The sequence below is a fragment of the Saccoglossus kowalevskii genome, chromosome 7 (genome assembly GCF_978046115.1).
Source record: "Saccoglossus kowalevskii chromosome 7, keSacKowa6.1, whole genome shotgun sequence".
NCBI classification, from domain to species: Eukaryota; Metazoa; Hemichordata; class Enteropneusta; family Harrimaniidae; genus Saccoglossus; species Saccoglossus kowalevskii.
Genome location: NC_140647.1, coordinates 34,620,036 through 34,634,759, shown reverse-complemented (window position 1 = coordinate 34,634,759; position 14,724 = coordinate 34,620,036).

Genomic DNA, 14,724 nt, shown 5'->3' with positions numbered 1-14,724 from the left:
GCCTATAGATGTTCCCATGAGGTGAGGGTAAAATGTTAGAACACACCGTGCAAAGTTGGAAAAAGCGAAGGAAATGTTGGCGGAGTTGCTTATATATTTAACGTATGTCATTTTCATGACAACCCCGCAGTTAAATTTCGAAAACATTAAGTAAATGTTCCGAGAATGTCTTATATATAAGCCGATTATCACAACAGCCAACGGAAAAATCGACAAGAAACTGCTTACAAAGTTGTAAAAAGCGATTTCAAAGTTGGTAGTTTCATTCGGGATTGTTACCTGTGATATCATATTAACAAGTCCAATAGTTAAAAGTTCGAAAATGTGAATAAATGTTTCGTTAATTGGTGTTAAATTATCGTAGTGTTACTCAAAGTATGCAGTGGTCATAGGTCAATAATAGGAGGTACATGTGAAAGCGATATCGTTTTTGAAACAATAAAAAATCTGAAATAGTCGGCAATTCGGCTGAATTTCAAATAATCGAAGCAGCTGTGTGGCTAGGTGATCGAGCAATGTTTAAAGTAAAGAACAAACGGGCGTGGTTAGTTCTTGCATATGAGACTTCCTGAGTAAATGAGCTGTTGAGTTTATTTTTTTGTTCCATCACGCATATCGAAAATATATAAGGCAACGTTCCTGCATTCTCTCTTACTGTGATGTCGATCATTTAAAGTGGAAAATCTTGGAATTTTTGGAACTGTTTTAATTATTACTAAGTTTTCAAATTCCTTCTAAATTTCAAGAACAAGTTGCTGAGCTGTCGGCATGTAGTGGGATTTACGCTGTTAACACTCCGTGCAAAGTTGTTCAAAGTGATTGCAATGCTGTGCAAAGTTATTGCAAAGTTGGTAGATGTATTTGTATATATGACCTAAGTTGTTGGCATATAGAAACGCGCAGTTGTAAAGTCGCGAAATTCAATAAAAGCCAATTGAAAGCAGTCTATAGATGTTCCCATGACCTGACTGTAAAATGTTAGAAAACACCGTGCAATGTTAGAATAAGCGAAGGAAATGTTTGCGGAGTTGCTTATATATTTAACCCAAGTAATTGTCATGACAACCCCGCAGTTAAATTTCGGAAACATTAAGTAAATGTTCCGAGAATGTCTCATAAATAAGCAGATTATCACAACATCCTACGGAAAAATCGACAAGGAACTGCTTACAAAGTTGTAAACAGCGAATGCAAAGTTGGTAGTTTCATTCGGGATTGTTACCTGTGATATCATATTAACAAGTCTAATAGTTAAAAGTTCGAAAATGTGAATAAATGTTTCGTTAATTGGTGTTAAATTATCGCAGTGTTACTCAAAGTATGCAGTGGTCATAGGTCAATAATAGGAGGTACCTGTGAAAGCGATATCGTTTTTGAAACATTAAAAAATCTGAAATAGCCGGCAATTCGGCTGAATTTCAAATAATCGATGCAGCTGTGTGATTAGGTGATCGAACAATGTTTAAAGTAAAGAACAAACGGGCGTGGTTAGTTCTTGCATATGAGACTTCCTGAGTAAATGAGCTGTTGAGTTTATTTTTTTGTTCCATCACGCATATCGAAAATATATAAGGCAACGTTCCTGCATTCTTTCTTACTGTGATGTCGATCATTTAAAGTGGAAAATCTTGGAATTTTTGTTACTGTAAATTGGTGTGAAATTATCGTAGTGTTACTCATAGTATGTTGAGGTCATAGGTCAAATATATGAGGTACCTGTGAAAGCGATATCGTTTTTGAAACATTGAAAAATCTGAAATAGCCGGCAATTCGGCTGAATTTCAAATAATCGATGCAGCTGTGCGATTAGGTGATCGACCAATGTTTATAGTAAAGAGCAAACGGGCGTGGTTAGTTCTTGCATGGGAGACTTCCTTAGTAAATGAGCTGTTGAGTTTATTTTTTTTGTTCCATCACGCATATCGAAAATATATAAGGCAACATTCCTGCATTCTTTCTTACTGTGATGTCGATCATTTAAAGTGGAAAATCTTGGAATTTTTGTAACTGTAAATTGGTGTTAAATTATCGTAGTGTTACTCATAGTATGTTGAGGTCATAGGTCAAATATATGAGGTACCTGTGAAAGCGATATCGTTTTTGAAACATTAAAAAATCTGAAATAGCCGGCAATTCGGCTGAATTTCAAATAATCGATGCAGCTGTGTGATTAGGTGATCGACCAATGTTTAAAGTAAAGAACAAACGGGCGTGGTTAGTTCTTGCATGGGAGACTTCCTGAGTAAATGAGCTGTTGAGTTTATTTTTTTTTGTTTCATCACGCATATCGAAAATATATAAGGCAACGTTCCTGAATTCTCTCTTACTGTGATGTCGATCATTTAAAGTGGAAAATCATGGAATTTTTGGAACTGTTTTAATTATTACAAAGTTTTCAAATTCCTTCTAAATTTCAAGAACAAGTTGCTGAGCTGTCGGCATGTAGTGGGATTTATGCTGTTAACACTCGGTGCAAAGTTGTTCAAAGTGATTGCAAAGTTGTGCAAAGTTATTGCAAAGTTATTGCAAAGTTGGTAGATGTATTTGTATATATGACTTAAGTTGTTGGCATATAGAAACGCGCAGTTGTAAAGTCGAGAAATTCAATAAAAGCCAATTGAAAGCAGTCTATAGATGTTGCCATGTGGTGAGGGGAAAATGTTTGAAAACACCGTGCAAAGTTGGAAAAAAAACGATGGAAATTTTGGCGGAGTTGCTTATATATTTAACGTAAGTCATTTTCATGACAACCCCGTAGTTAAATTTCGAAAACATTAAGTAAATGTTCCGAGAATGTCTTATATATAAGCAGATTATCACCACAGCCTACCAAAGAATCGACAAGAAACTGCTTACAAAGTTGTAAAAAGCGATTGCAAAGTTGGTAGTTTCATTCGGGATTGTTACCTGTGATATCATATTAACAAGTCCAATAGTTAAAAGTTCGAAAATGTGAATAAATGTTTCGTTAATTGGTGTTAAATTATCGTAGTGTTACTCAAAGTATGTAGAGGTCATAGGTCAATTATAGGAGGTACCCGTGAAAGCGATATCGTTTTCGAAACATTAAAAAATCTGAAATAGCCGGCAATTCGGTTGAATTTCAAATAATCGAAGCCGCTGTGTGGTCAGGTGATCGAGCAATGTTTAAAGTAAAGTACAAACGGGCGTGGTTAGTTCTTGCATGGGAGACTGCTTGAGTAAATGAGCTGTTGAGTTTATTTTTTTAGTTCCATAACGCATATCGAAAATATATAAGGCAACGTTCCTGCATTCTTTTTGCTGTGATGTCGATCATTTATAGTTGAAAATCGTGGAAATTTTGTAACTGTTTTAATTATTACAAAGTTTTCAAATTCCTTCTAAATTTCAAGACCAAGTTTCTGAGCTGTCGGCACGTAGTGGGATTTACACTGTTAACACTCCCGGAAAAGTTGTTCAAAGTAATTGTAAACTTTTGCAAAGTTATTGCAAAGTTGGTAGAGAGATTTGTATGTATGTCCTAAGTTGTTGGCATATAGAAACGCGCACTTGTAAAGTCGAGAAATTCAATAAAAGTCAATTGAAAGCAGTCTATAGATGTTCCCATGACCTGAAGGTAAAATGTTAGAAAACACCGTGCAATGTTAGAATAAGCGAAGGAAATGTTTGCGGAGTTGCTAATATATTTAACCTAAGTGATTGTCATGACAACGCCGCAGTCAAATTTCGGAAACATTAAGTAAATGTCCCGAGAATGTCTCATAAATAAGCAGATTATCACAACAGCCAACGGAAAAATCGACAAGGAACTGCTTACAAAGTTGTAAACAGCGAATGCAAAGTTGGTAGTTTCATTCGGGATTGTTACCTGTGATATCATATTAACAAGTCCAATAGTTAAAAGTTCGAAAATGTGAATAAATGTTTCGTTAATTGGTGTTAAATTATCGTAGTGTTACTCAAAGTATGTTGAGGTCAAAGGTCAATTATAGGAGGTACCTGTGAAAGCGATATCGTTTTTGAAACATTAAAAAATCTGAAATAGCCGGCAATTCGGCTGAATTTCAAATAATCGATGCAGCTGTGTGGTTAGGTCATCGACAAATGTTTAAAGTAAAGCACAAACGGGCGTGGTTAGTTCTTGCATGGGAGACTGCTTGAGTAAATGAGCTGTTGAGTTTATTTTTTTTTGTTTCATCACGCATATCGAAAATATATAAGGCAACGTTCCTGCATTTTTCTTACTGTGATGTCGATCATTTATAGTGCAAAATCGTGGAATTTTTGTAACTGTTTTAATTTATGGAAAGTTTTCAAATTCCTTCTAATTTTCAAGAACAAGTTGCTGAGCTGTCGGCACGTAGTGGGATTTACGCTGTCACCACTCCGTGCAAAATTGTTCAAAGTGATTGCAAAGTTGTGCAAAGTTATTGAAAAGTTAGTAGATGTATTTGTATGTACGACCTAAGTTGTTGGCATATAGAAACGCGAAGTTGTAAAGTCGAAAAAATCAATAAAAGCCAATTGAAAGCAGTCTATAGTTGTTCCCATGAGCTGAAGGTAAAATGTTAGAAAACACCGTGCAATGTTGGAATAAGCGAAGGAAATGTTGGCGGAGTTGCTTATATATTTAACCTAAGTCATTGTCATGACAACCCCGCAGTTAAATTTCGAAAACATTAAGTAAATGTTCCAAGAATGCCTCATATATAAGCAGATTATCACCACAGCCTACCAAAAAATCGACAAGAAACTGCTTACAAAGTTGTAAAAAGCGATTGCAAATTTGGTAGTTTCATTCGGGATTGTTACCTGTGATATCATATTAACAAGTCCAATAGTTAAAAGTTCGAAAATGTGAATGAATGTTTCGTTAATTGGTGTTAAATTATCGTAGTGTCCAAAGTATTAGAGGTCATAGGTCAATTATAGGAGGTACCTGTGAAAGCGATATCGTTTTTGAAACATAAACAAATCTGAAATAGCCGGCAATTCGGCTGAATTTCAAATAATCGATGCAGCCGTGTGGTTAGGTGATCGACCATTTTTTTAAAGTTAAGTACAAACGGGCGTGGTTAGTTCTTGCATGGGAGACTGCTTCAGTAAATGAGCTGTTGAGTTTATTTTTTTAGTTCCATCACGAATATCGAAAATATATAAGGCAACGTTCCTGCATTCTTTTTACTGTGATGTCGATCATTTATAGTGGAAAATCGTAGAAATTTTGTAACTGTTTTAATTAATACAAAGTTTTCAAATTCCTTCTAGATTTCAAGAACAAGTTGCTGAGCTGTCGGCACGTAGTGGGATTTACGCTGTTAACACTCCCGGCAAAGTTATTCAAAGTGATTGCAAAATTGTGCAAAGTTATTGCAACGTTGGTAGATGTATTTGTATGTATGAACTAAGTTTTTGGCATATAGAAACACGCAGTTGTAAAGTCGAGAAATTTAATAAAAACCGATTGAAAGCAGTCTATAGGTGTTGCCATGAGGTGAGGGCAAAATGTTTGAAAACACCGTGCAAAGTTGGAAAAAACAAAGGAAATGTTGGCGGAGTTGCTTATATATTTAACGTAAGTCATTTTCATGGCAACCCCGCAGTTAAATTTCGAAAACATTAAGTAAATGTTCCGATAATGTCTGTCTTATATATAAGCAGATTATCACAACAGCCAACGGAAAAATCGACAAGAAACTGCTTACAAAGTTGTAAAAAGCGAATGCAAAGTTGGTTTTTTTCATTCGGGATTGTTACCTGTGATATCATATTAACAAGTCCAATAGTTAAAAGTTCGAAAATGTGAATGAATGTTTCGTTAATTGGTGTTAAATTATCGAAGTGTTAATCAAAGTATGTAGAGGTCATAGGTCAATTATAGGAGGTACCTGTGAAAGCGATATCGTTTTTGAAACATTAAAAAATCTGAAATAGCCGGCAATTCAGCTGAATTTCAAATAATCGATGCAGCTGTGAGGTTAGGTGATCGACCAATGCTTATAGTAAAGCACAAACGGGCGTGGTTAGTTCTTGCATAGGAGACTGCCTGAGTAAATGAGCTGTTGAGTTTATTTTTTTAGTTCCATCACGAATATCGAAAATATATAAGGCAACGTTCCTGCATTCTTTTTGCTGTGATGTCGATCATTTATAGTGGAAAATCGTAGAAATTTTGTAACTGTTTTAATTAATACAAAGTTTTCAAATTCCTTCTAGATTTCAAGAACAAGTTGCTGAGCTGTCGGCACGTAGTGGGATTTACGCTGTTAACACTCCCGGCAAAGTTATTTAAAGTGATTGCAAAATTGTGCAAAGTTATTGCAACGTTGGTAGATGTATTTGTATGTATGAACTAAGTTTTTGGCATATAGAAATACGCAGTTGTAAAGTCGAATAATTTAATAAAAAACGATTGAAAGCAGTCTATAGATGTTGCCATGAGGTGAGGGCAAAATGTTTGAAAACACCGTGCAAAGTTGGAAAAAACAAAGGAAATGTTGGCGGAGTTGCTTATATATTTAACGTAAGTCATTTTCATGGCAACCCCGCAGTTAAATTTCGAAAACACTAAGTAAATGTTCCGATAATGTCTCATATATAAGCAGATTATCACAACAGCAACCGTAAAATCTACAACCAACTGCAACAAAGTTGTAAAAAGCTATTGCAAAGTTGGTAGTTTCATTCGAGATTGTTACCTGTGATATTATATTAACAAGTCTATTAGTTAAAAGTTCGAAAATGTGAATAAATGTTTCGTTAATTGGTGTTAAATTAGCGTAGTGTTACTCAAAGTATGTAGAGGTCATAGGTCAATTATTGGAGGTACCCGTGAAAGCGATATCGTTTTTGAAACATTAAAAAATCTGAAATAGCCGGCAATTCGGCTGAATTTCAAATAATCGATGAAGCTGTGTGGTTAGGTGATCGACCCATGTTTAAAGTAAAGCACAAACGGGCGTAGTTAGTTCTTGCATAGGAGACTGCCTGAGTAAATGAGCTGTTGAGTTTATTTTTTGTTTGTTTCATCACGCATATCGAAATTATATAAGGCAACGTTCCTGCATTGTTTCTAACTGTGATGTCAATCATTTATAGTGGAAAATCGTTATATTGTTGTAACTGTCTTAATTAATGGACAGTTTTCAAATTCCTTCTAATTTCAAAAACAAGTTGCTGATCTGTCGGCACGTAGTGGGATTTATGCTGTTAACACTCCGTGCAAAGTTGTTCAAAGTGATTGCAAAGTTGTGCAAAGTTATTGCAAAGTTGGTAGATGTATTTGTATGTATGACCTAAGTTGTTGGCATATATGAACGCGCAGTTGTAAAGTCGAGAAATTTAATAAAATCCAATTGAAAGCAGCCTATAGATGTTGCCATGAGGTGAGGGCAAAATGTTTGAATACACCGTGCAATGTTGGAAAAAACGAAGGAAATGTTGGCGGAGTTGCTTATATATTTAACCTAAGCCATTGTCATGACAACCCCCAGTTAAATTTCGAAAACATTAAGTAAATATTCCAAGAATGCCTCATATATAAGCAGATTATCACCACAGCCTACCAAAAAATCGACAAGGAACTGCTTACAAAGTTGTAAAAAGCGATTGCAAATTTGGTAGTTTCTTTCGGGATTGTTACCTGTAATATCATATTAACAAGTCCAATAGTTAAAAGTTCGAAAATGTGAATGAATGTTTCGTTAATTGGTGTTAAATTATCGTAGTGTCCAAAGTATTAGAGGTCGTAGGTCAATTATAGGAGGTACCTGTGAAAGCGATATCGTTTTTGAGACATAAACAAATCTGAAATAGCCGGCAATTCCGCTGAATTTCCAATAATCGATGCAGCTGTGTGGTTAGGTGATCGACCAATGTTTAAAGTAAAGTACAAACGGGCGTGGTTAGGTCTTGCATGGGAGACTGCTTGAGTAAATGAGCAGTTGAATTTATTTTTTTAGTTCCATCACGCATATCGAAAATATATAAGGCAACGTTTCTGCATACTTTTTGCTGTGATGTCGATCATTTATAGTGGAAAATTGTGGAATTTTTGTAACTGTTTTAATTATTACAAAGTTTTAAAATTCCTTCTAAATTTCAAGAACAAGTTGCTGAGCTGGAATCGTGGAATTATTGTAACTGTTTTAATTAATGGACAGTTTTCAAATTCCTTCTAATTTCAAGAACAAGTTGCTGATCTGTCGGCATGTAGTGGGATTTACGCTGTTACCACTCCGTGCAAAGTTGTTCAAAGTGATTGCAAAGTTGTGCAAAGTTATTGAAAAGTTGGTAGATGTATTTGTATATATGACTTAAGTTGTTGGCATATAGAAACGCGCAGTTGTAAAGTCGAGAAATTCAATAAAAGCCAATTGAAAGCAGTCTATAGATGTTGCCATGAGGTGAGGGCAAAATGTTAGAAAACACCGTGCAAAGTTGCAAAAAAACGATGGAAATGTTGGCGGAGTTGGTTATATATTTAACGTAAGTCATTTTCATGACAACCCCGCAGTTAAATTTCGAAAACATTAAGTAACTGTTCCGAGAATGTCTTATATATAAGCTGATTATCACCACAGCCAACCAAAGAATCGACAAGAAACTGCTTACAAAGTTGTAAAAAGCGTTTGCAAAGTTGGTAGTTTCATTCGGGATTGTTACCTGTGATATCATATTAACAAGTCCAATAGTTAAAAGTTCGAAAATGTGAATAAATGTTTCGTTAATTGGTGTTAAATTATCGTAGTGTTACTCAAAGTATGTAGAGGTCATAGGTCAGTTATAGGAGGTACCTGTGAAAGCGATATCGTTTTTGAAACATTAAAAAATCTGGAATAGCCGACAATTTGGCTGAATTTCAAATAATCGATGCAGCTGTGTGATTAGGTGATCGACCAATATTTTAAAGTTAAGCACATACGGGCGTGGTTTGTTCTTGCAAGGGAGACTGATTGAGTAAATGAGCTGTTGAGTTTATTTTTTTTGTTTCATAACGCATATCGAAAATATATAAGGCAACGTTCCTGCATTCTTTTTGCTGTGATGTCGATCATTTATAGTGGAAAATCGTAGAATTTTTGTAACTGTTTTAAATATTACAAAGTTTTCAAATTCCTTCTAGATTTCAAGAACAAGTTGCTGAACTGTCGGCACGTAGTGGGATTTACGCTGTTAACACTCCTGGCAAAGTTATTCAAAGTGATTGCAAAATTGTGCAAAGTTATTGCAAAGTTGGTAGATGGATTTGTATGTATGACCTAAGTTGTTGGCATATAGAAACACGCAGTTGTAAAGTCGAGAAATTTAATAAAAACCGATTGAAAACTGCCTATAGATGTTCCCATGAGCTGACGGTAAAATGTTAGAACACACCGTGCAAAGTTGGAAAAAGCGAAGAAAATGTTGGCGGAGTTGCTTATATATTTAACCTAAGTCATTTTCATGACAGCCCCGCAGTTAAATTTCGAAAACATTTAGTAAATGTTCCGAGAATGTCTCATATATAAGCAGATTATCACAACAGCAACCGTAAAATCGACAACCAACTGCAACAAAGTTGTAAAAAGCTATTGCAAAGTTGGTAGTTTCATTCGAGATTGTTACCTGTGATATTATATTAACAAGTCCATTAGTTAAAAGTTTGAAAATGTGAATAAATGTTTCGTTAATTGGTGTTAAATTATCGTAGTGTTACTCAAAGTATGTAGAGGTCATAGGTCAATTATAGGAGGTACCCGTGAAAGCGATATCGTTTTTGAAACATTAAAAAATCTGAAATAGCCGGCAATTCAGCTGAATTTCAAATAATCGATGCAGCTGTGTGGTTAGGTGATCGACAAATGTTTAAAGTAAAGCACAAACGGGCGTGGTTAGTTCTTGCATGGGAGACTGCTTGAGTAAATGAGCTGTTGAGTTTATTTTTTTTTGTTTCATCACGCATATCGAAAATATATAAGGCAACGTTCCTGCATTTTACTTACTGTGATGTCGATCATTTATAGTGGAAAATCGTGAAATTTTTGTAACTGTTTTAATTCATGGAAAGTTTTCAAATTCCTTCTAATTTTCAAGAACAAGTTGCTGAGCTGTCGGCACGTAGTGGGATTTACGCTGTCACCACTCCGTGCAAAATTGTTCAAAGTGATTGCAAAGTTGTGCAAAGTTATTGAAAAGTTAGTAGATGTATTTGTATGTATGACCTAAGTTGTTGGCATATAGAAACGCGCAGTTGTAAAGTCGAAAAAATCAATAAAAGCCAATTGAAAGCAGTCTATAGTTGTTCCCATGAGCTGAAGGTAAAATGTTAGAAAACACCGTGCAATGTTGGAATAAGCAAAAGAAATGTTGGCGGAGTTGCTTATATATTTAACCTAAGTCATTGTCATGACAACCCCGCAGTTAAATTTCGAAAACATTAAGTAAATGTTCCAAGAATGCCTCATATAAGCAGATTATCACCACAGCCTACCAAAAAATCGACAAGAAACTGCTTACAAAGTTGTAAAAAGCGATTGCAAGGTTGGTAGTTTCATTCGGGATTGTTACCTGTGATATCATATTAACAAGTCCAATAGTTAAAAGTTCGAAAATGTGAATAAATGTTTCGTTAATTGGTGTTAAATTATCGAAGTGTTAATCAAAGTATGTAGAGGTCATAGGTCAATTATAGGAGGTACCTGTGAAAGCGATATCGTTTTTGAAACATTAAACAATCTGAAATAGCCGGCAATTCGGCTGAATTGCAAATAATCGATGCAGCTGTGTGATTAGGTGATCGACCAATGTTTTTAAAGTAAAGCACAAACAGGCGTGGTTAGTTCTTGCAAGGGAGACGGATTGAGTGAATGAGCTGTTGAGTTTATTTTTTTTGTTCCATCACGCATATCAAAAACATATAAGGAAACGTTCCTGCATTCTTTCTTACTGTGATGTCGATCATTTGTAGTGGAAAATCGTGGAACTTTTGTAACTGTTTTAATTAATGGAAAGTTTTCAAATTCCTTCTAATTTTCAAGAACAAGTTGCTGAGCTGTCGGCACGTAGTGGGATTTACGCTGTCACCACTCCGTGCAAAATTGTTCAAAGTGATTGCAAAGTTGTGCAAAGTTATTGAAAAGTTAGTAGATGTATTTGTATGTATGACCTAAATTGTTGGCATATAGAAACGCGCAGTTGTAAAGTCGAAAAAATCAATAAAAGCCAATTGAAAGCAGTCTATAGTTGTTCCCATGAGCTGAAGGTAAAATGTTAGAAAACACCGTGCAATGTTGGAATAAGAAAAAGAAATGTTGGCGGAGTTGCTTATATATTTAACCTAAGTCATTGTCATGACAACCCCGCAGTTAAATTTCGAAAACATTAAGTAAATGTTCCAAGAATGCCTCATATAAGCAGATTATCACCACAGCCTACCAAAAAATCGACAAGAAACTGCTTACAAAGTTGTAAAAAGCGATTGCAAAGTTGGTAGTTTCATTCGGGATTGTTACCTGTGATATCATATCAACAAGTCCAATAGTTAAAAGTTCGAAAATGTGAATAAATGTTTCGTTAATTGGTGTTAAATTATCGAAGTGTTAATCAAAGTATGTAGAGGTCATAGGTCAATTATAGGAGGTACCTGTGAAAGCGATATCGTTTTTGAAACATTAAAAAATCTGGAATAGACGCCAATTCGGCTGAATTTCAAATAATCGATGCAGCTGTGTGATTAGGTGATCGACTAAAGTTTTTAAAGTAAAGCACAAACAGGCGTGGTTAGTTCTTGCAAGGGAGACTGATTGAGTGAATGAGCTGTTGAGTTTATTTTTTTGTTCCATCACGCATATCAAAAACATATAAGGAAACGTTCCTGCATTCTTTCTTACTGTGATGTCGATCATTTGTAGTGGAAAATCGTGGAATTTTTGTAACTGTTTTAATTAATGGAAAGTTTTCAAATTCCTTCTAATTTTCAAGAACAAGTTGCTGAGCTGTCGGCACGTAGTGGGATGTACGCTGTTACCACTCCGTGCAAAGTTGTTCAAAGTGATTGCAAAGTTGTGCAAAGTTATTCAAAAGTTGGTAGATGTATTTGTATATATGGCCTAAGTTGTTGGGATGTAGAAACGCGCAGTTGTAAAGTCGAGAAATTCAATAAAAGCCAATTGAAAGCAGTCTATAGATGTTGCCATGAGGTGAGGGCAAAATGTTTGAAAACACCGTGCAAAGTTGGAAAAAAACGATGGAAATGTTGGCGGAGTTGCTTATATATTTAACGTAAGTCATTTTCATGACAACCCCGCAGTTAAATTTCGAAAACATTAAGTAAATTTTCCGAGAATGTCTTATATATAAGCAGATTATCACCACAGCCTACCAAAAAATCGACAAGAAACTGCTTACAAAGTTGTAAAAAGCGATTGCAAAGTTGGTAGTTTCATTCGGGATTGTTACCTGTGATATCATATTAACAAGTCCAATAGTTAAAAGTTCGAAAATGTGAATAAATGTTTCGTTAATTGGTGTTAAATTATCGTAGTGTTACTCAAAGTATGAAGAGGTCATAGGTCAGTTATAGGAGGTACATGTGAAAGCGATATCATTTTTGAAAAATAAAAAAATCTGAAATAGCCGGCAATTCGGCTGAATTTCCAATAATCGATGCAGCTGTGTGATTAGGTGATCGACCAATGTTTTTTAAGTAAAGCACAAACAGGCGTGGTTAGTTCTTGCAAGGGTGACTGCCTGAGTAAATGAGCTGTTGAGTTTATTTTTTTGTTTCATCACGCATATCGAAAATATATAAGGCAACGTTCCTGCATTCTTTTTACTGTGATGTCGATCATTTATAGTGGAAAATCGTAGAATTTTTGTAACTGTTTTAATTATTACAAAGTTTTCAAATTCCTTCTAGATTTCAAGAACAAGTTGCTGATCTGTCGGCACGTAGTGGGATTTACGCTGTTACCACTCCGTTCAAAGTGATTGCAAAGTTGTGCAAAGTTATTGCAAAGTTTGTAGATGTATTTGTATGTATGACCTAAGTTGTTGGCATATAGAAACGCGCAGTTGCAAAGTCGAGAAATTCAATAAAAGCCAATTGAAAGCAGTCTATAGATGTTGGCATGAGGTGAGGGCAAAATGTTTGAAACACCGTGCAATGTTGGAAAAAACGAAGGAAATGTTGGCGGAGTTGTTTATATATTTAACGTAAGTCATTTTCATGACAACTCCGCAGTTAAATTTCGAAAACATTAAGTAAATGTTCCGAGAATGTCTTATATATAAGCAGATTATCACCACAGCCTACCAGAAAATCGACAAGAAACTGCTTACAAAGTTGTAAAAAGCGATTGCAAAGTTGATAGTTTCATTCGGGATTGTTACCTGTGATATCATATTAACAAGTCCAATAGTTAAAACTCGAAAATGTGAATAAATGTTTCGTTAATTGGTGTTAAATTATCGTAGTGTTAATCAAAGTATGTAGAGGTCATAGGTCAATTATAGGAGGTACCTGTGAAAGCGATATCGTTTTTGAAACATTAAAAAATCTGAAATAGCCGGCAATTCAGCTGAATTTCAAATAATCGATGCAGCTGTGTGGTTAGGTGATCGACAAATGTTTAAAGTAAAGCACAAACGGACGTGGTTAGTTCTTGCATAGGAGACTGACTGAGTAAATGACCTGTTGAGTTTATTTTTTTTTGTTTCATCACGCATATCGAAAATATATAAGGCATCGTTCCTGCATTTTTCTTACTGTGATGTCGATCATTTATAGTGGAAAATCGTGGAATTTTTGTAACTGTTTTAATTTATGGAAAGTTTTCAAATTCCTTCTAATTTTCAAGAACAAGTTGCTGAGCTGTCGGCACGTAGTGGGATTTACGCTGTCACCACTCCGTGCAAAATTGTTCAAAGTGATTGCAAAGTTGTGCAAAGTTATTGAAAAGTTAGTAGATGTATTTGTATGTATGACCTAAGTTGTTGGCATATAGAAACGCGCAGTTGTATAGTCGAGAAATTTAATAAAAACCGATTGAAAGCTGCCTATAGATGTTCCCATGAGCTGAGGGTAAAATATTAGAACACACCGTGCAAAAATCCGAAAAGCGAAGGAAATGTTGGCGGAGTTGCTTATATATTTAACCTAAGTCATTGTCATGACAGACCCGCAGTTAAATTTCGAAAACATTAAGTAAATGTTCCGAGAATGTCTCATATATAAGCAGATTATCACAACAGCAACCGTAAAATCGACAACCAACTGCAACAAAGTTGTAAAATGCTATTGCAAAGTTGGTAGTTTCATTCGAGATTGTTACCTGTGATATTATATTAACAAGTCCATTAGTTAAAAGTTCGAAAATGTGAATAAATGTTTCGGTAATTGGTGTTAAATTATCGTAGTGTTAATCAAAGTATGTAGAGGTCATAGGTCAATTATAGGAGGTACCTGTGAAAGCGATATCGTTTTTGAAACATTAAAAAATCTGAAATAGCCGGCAATTCAGCTGATTTCAAATAATTGATGCAGCTGTGTGGTTAGGTGATCGACAAATGTTTAAAGTAAAGCACAAACGGGCGTGGTTAGTTCTTGCATGGGAGACTGCTTGAGTAAATGAGCTGTTGAGTTTTTTTTTTTTTTTCATCACGCATATCGAAAATATATAAGGCAACGTTCCTGCCTTCTTCTTACTGTGATGTCGATCATTTATAGTGGAAAATCGTGGAATTTTTGTAACTGTTTTAATT